We start from the raw sequence: 5,399 nt of genomic DNA, 5'->3' as shown, positions 1-5,399 counted from the left end.
TACATACATACATATGCACGTATGTATACTACATCATTCCCCTGCAGAAAAAAATTGTCAATTGATAGAAAATTACCAAATTGTAGATAGATTTTTTTGCAGGATTTCTATAAAATATATAACTTGTAGTTAGCTTCAAAAACCTAACTTGAAACTAGTTGAAAAGTAATGCAGAAGTAATCGGAAATTGTTTTGTTTATAAAGTTTCTATTTAAATATCCTCATACAAATTTTACTTTGAATACACTTTCTTTCTGCAGTTCATTTTCTTATTGATATATCATGTCCAAAAGTAGTTAGTTACAGGTTAGTTGATATCCAATGCAGAGGTAACCACCCTCGACTATTTCGCGGCCATCGTCATTGAAATGTAGTTAGCTTTACTCAAAGAAAATATTCAGCCTTAGTCCCTGCCTAATCAACATTTCCCACCGGGTCACAACATACCTGCAGACATATGTACATATCGTCGTTTAAAGTGCAAAACCGCGTATCAACAAAATGCAAAACCGCGTATCAGCAAAATGCAAAACCGCGTATGTTAAGTTGTAGAAATTGTTTTCTAGAGCGTAAAAACACTCATATTTCAAAATGGTTCTCTTTTTTGTAACGCAATCGCATTTCTGGCTAGTATATTTCACGACGAATAGATAAGGATTGAGCCAAGAGCTTGTGTGAGCAAATCCAATTTTTGGCAGCCAATGTCAGTTACGTGGTTTTGCAGAATGACGATACGCGTATTATTACTCAAAACGACGATATACATATGTAACATACACATGCAAATTTTGTTCCCTGGCGCCATTCATGTGGCTTCAATAATCAGATCGAGCGCATCAGCACAGCAATGGATCGTCGACTCACTACGTGCACTCTTTGACAGTAAAAGCCTCATAAAATTGACAAAAATAGAAAAGATGATAGTCATGTACATACATAAGTATGTATGTATGCAGATACCCTGTAGCAATTTGGACCAACCCTAGGTTAGCCTTCGGATAGTCCATACTGCCAGTACTGGTCCCTCATAATTCCCCTGCCAATGGTTTCAACTATCATTTTTAACATTGGCGTGTCATTGGAAAACGACCGCTTCAACAACTCACCGTAAGATGTCCTATTGTGGTTAATTGTTCTTTATTATCTGGTTTTAGACTAGTCCATTTACATTTTAATTGTAATAGATTTTTTCGTTTGAAACGATTTCGTTGTGTACTTCACGGATGCTTTTTCGTAATTGAGAAAAACCGAAAAATAAGAATTTAAATAAAAATTATATGTTCCGCCAATGGGATTCGAGATTATGAGACGGCACAATCAATAGTAGCGACCATCTCTGCGCACCCAGCTACATCCACGCTATCTAAATGTGTTTTCAAATGTTTACTTTGAGCGATTGGTTGACACAGTGTTGTTGTTTAGAAATTTTTTTGAGCTAAACTCATTCTCGATAAAAATTTCTAAAGAACACCATTCTGTATGCATAAATCTGTGATAGTTTAATTTTTTTGCTTATCTCTATGACGGTTCATTAAAGCTTAAACAGACGGCAGCGTTGATCCGGATTAACTCGGACTGAATCCGGATCAACTGCAGTTAATTCCCTAGTTGATCCGGATCAACGCTGCTGTCTGTTTATAGTTTTACAAACTGGTCGCAAGCTAATATTTTTGATGCAAACAAATGTCCAATTCTAACCGGTCAAATTTTAATCGGTGAGGCCCTGGTGCTTTTCGGAAAATTGGCCGCCTTTTTGCTGCAGGGTACAGGCAAACATATGTTCTCATATGCATGCAAAGATACATATACTATCAACCAGGCGTACATAAGTATTTTATAATTCATTTTGCAGGAATGATAACATGTTGATACTCAAAAATGTACGTACATACGTCGTACGCATACATGTACTCACAGTAGTGCATATGTGTGTATGTATTTTGAAGAGTATTTTGATTGCTGCCCGAACGAGTTCGCAAAAAAACAAGATCTCAGCATGAGCTAAATTATTCGCTACTTAAATTTCGGGCTATGTGCAAGGTGCAGTGGCCGACCCCGTGATAAGCCCCAAAATCCTTGATCTTCACACTACGCGTATCAATGCTACTGGTTGCGATTTACCCTAATGCGGCATGCGACGGATGCGACAGATATGCTGCCAACATATGTACATATGCACAAAACGCCAACTTAAGCGTTAAATTATCTCTGACTTTCTCATACTACACACATACACACATATTTAGTTATTAAATTGCGATTTAGCAACAGAATACAAAGTTTAGAGAGAGCATTTCAAAGAAAACGAACGTAAATTAACTAGTCTGCAGATGTTTAATCAATGAAGTTTACCTCTTTAAAAACTTCGTCTTAGATTAATTTCGTGTCGCTATTATTTTCTGTTTGGCAATTGAACTTTCTTTTAGCTAATCCCTCAATTGAAATTATTCATATCTATTTTTCCTAAGAACCATTACCAATATAGAGGCAGTGTGAAAAATATGCATACCCTGACATTTTTAAGATTTTATTTATTTATATTTTGCATGCGTATTTTTTTTATGTAAGTCTCAGCAAGATACATATACATATGTAAATTTAGTATTCAACTAAACTTAAAATTGAGGTGCGAAATATTGAGCAAATTATTTTAAACTCTGAGTTGAACGTAGTATAAGCTCAGGTGGAGTAACTGACACCAACATGGAACTTCAAGTTTACCTCAACTGGGTATGCATAAAGTTGGGAACAAACGACCATGTTGTCATGAACCCGAGTTTAAAGTATTTAAGCGTAAAATTTTTGCCATATTTTATTTAGACTTTATTTCATCGAAAATTTCTTAGTGTTGCTGCAAAATTTCCAATTTCGTGCCACTGAAATGGAACTGGATGAGTGTTCGAGAGATTGCAATGTAAATGGTTAACATATTAGCGGCTTTTTAAAACCATGCAATTTGCAATTCTACTCCTCTAACGGGTTCTTCATTAAATAATTGTAAGGAATCTATTGTGGATTCGTATTCAAAGATTCAATTTTGACTTCCTTCTATTATCCTTTACGCAGAATCATTTTTCATTATTTTTCCAAGTAGGCGTAAAGAAGCGAAGTAAAGCAAACAAAGTTATAAGAAAAGAAAATAATAACGAAGGAGGTCCATGAAAATAAATGTAATGCTGCTGTCCAAGAACAGACTTCTAGCTTCACCAGTAACAGATTGCCTTCAATTTGTATGCACTTCCGTTTACGCTATTGTTGCAATAGAAGATCTGAGCCAACTGGTTGCAATTTAACTGTTTTGCTCGATAGCATTAGTGCCACTTTTGTTATTGATTATCTTTTGTATTGAGGTACCGGTTAATTGTTTATTTTGAAAAAAGGATACATATATACATTACGTACATACATAAATGCAACGTTCCTCGCCATCAAAAGGACAAGGAAGAAGAAACAAAACTGTCTAACATATAGTGAGTTCAAAGCTATGATGCAAGACCTAAAGAACAAAGTCATATAATAACTGAACTGTTCATCAATATGAGTATAATCCTGCGTTTGTCCAAGCGCCAAATGGATTGCCAAACTCCGAGCCAACTTCCTGTGTTGCTCTTAACGGGGGCACAATGCAGATTAAAAGAGTTTAATTAATTTTTATATATTTTTTTCAATCAATGCATTTCTGAATTCATTTCTTTATGTAGATATACATACTTATGTATGTAGTTGGAAAACGCTCATAAGTGCTGATCTGAGTTGGTTTGTGTGCAGAAATTTTTTCAATTCAAACCCTGAAAATACTCCTCAGATTTCCGAAAAAGAACTATAAAAAGTGCACATTCATTCCACTCTAAATATGTAAGTTGCAATGAAAGGAAATCATAGGGCAGTAAAGCGTAATTTCAAAGGTTACACAAAACTGTTTATATATCTTAAGTGTCACCTAATCGGATCAATCTGAATCTTATTTCTTTTTGTTACTAAATTAAGATAACCTAAAGACAAATGCTTCTATTTTTCTTCGCCCATCAGTTAGTCTCGTTTAGCGGTCGTTTACACGATTAAGATTCCTCTAAGTTCAGTTAGTTATAAAAATTACTGTTGTTCTTCCTTATCCTCCGCTTGCTGCAGACATTAGACGGTAGTTGATTTCAAAAATATGTAGACATCGCTCTCTGTCTCTTCTTTCTCGCAACACACTTTAAAATAAAAGCGCCCATAGCGTAGACCTGGAAAACTAGCGACAGTCGTACTGTCGACAAAGGCCGTATTTAAAGCAGTGATCGGACTCAAAAAAAAAATCTGTGTGGTAGAATCTGCAAAAAAATGTGGTAGATTTAAAAAAAATGTAAATCTCAGGTTTTAGATCAAACTTTGTACAAAAATTAAAATATTCTGCAAGGTTTCACCTAAATTGTAAACTTTTTAATTAGACTCCAAAAAATGTTTTATTTTAGTATAATAAAGTGCAAGATTGAAGTTGCTAAAAATTACATTAAGGTTTGGCACTTTTTTTCCTTGACAGTGTAAAGCAGTTTTTCCATATCAAAATATTTTTCGAACATATTTTAAGAGATTTCTGCCACCTTGCGGAGTGCTGCCAGCTTTTCTTTTTAACACATCACGATGTAGCGAACAAATGTGGCACGTTCCGCTACTTGGGATCTACTGATTTTGACAGTTCTCAAGTAAAAGTAAACAACGCCTCAGAAACTTTAGATGCACTTAAATTTGCTAACACTTTCACAAAAATCGCCGTTTTTATTTAATTTTCGCTATAATTCTTTTAATAAATCATTTATTTTGCAATTTAACACAATAAAACCATGTTTCCTGTCGAAAAATTGATTATTGAGAAAATTTACTATTTTACTGTTTATTTTATCCGCTTTGTTTACTTTTACTTGAGCAGTTTCATCGCCGCCGGGAATGCGGAAACTTTTATGTATTATACCATTCGTGTTACATTATAGTATTTAGTGTTGGACAATTTTTGCTCTTAAAATTAAGAAAATTATGTCGAGCATAAATAAGAGCGCGGTTACCCACGAACGTGTACGTAGCGTAGCGTAGAAGTACGTAGAAAGATATCAAGTGTGCTGTTGATAGAAAGAGAGAGAAGCAACGTGTACGTCACGGTCCTGCGGTGGTGAGTTTTTGTTAACACGCAGATCCCATAAGATAGATCGTGTCAGCTAACACGTTCTCCGTTTTTACGTCCGTGGGTAAATGCGCTTTAACACGTTCTCCGTTTTTACGTCCGTGGGTAACTGCGCTTTAAAACTACTCAAAAACGCGAGTATGTGGTGGATTTCTGACCTTGAGTGGTAGATGCTCAAAAAAGTGGTAGATCTACCACAATGTGGTAGAAATCCGCTGATAACTGATTTAGGGGGGGGGGG

At 35.4% G+C, this 5,399-nt stretch overlaps 1 long non-coding RNA gene across 1 annotated transcript in view; it reads left to right on the top strand.

Annotated features, from left to right (window-relative positions):
- Nucleotides 1–1,027: 1,027 nt before the first annotated feature.
- The window catches only part of LOC108363274 (uncharacterized), a 17,524-nt gene continuing 13,152 nt past the window's right edge, over nt 1,028–5,399 (top strand). The window contains exon 1 of the long non-coding RNA XR_001847593.1: nt 1,028–1,114. This is a non-coding gene — a long non-coding RNA (uncharacterized LOC108363274). The remainder of the gene's footprint in view (nt 1,115–5,399) is intronic.

Source organism: Rhagoletis zephyria, unplaced genomic scaffold (assembly GCF_001687245.7).
Source record: "Rhagoletis zephyria isolate East Lansing unplaced genomic scaffold, Rhagoletis_zephyria_1.1 Rzeph_scaffold_00025, whole genome shotgun sequence".
Taxonomy (NCBI): Eukaryota; Metazoa; Arthropoda; class Insecta; order Diptera; family Tephritidae; genus Rhagoletis; species Rhagoletis zephyria.
This window is presented reverse-complemented; position numbering and strand designations above follow the sequence as displayed.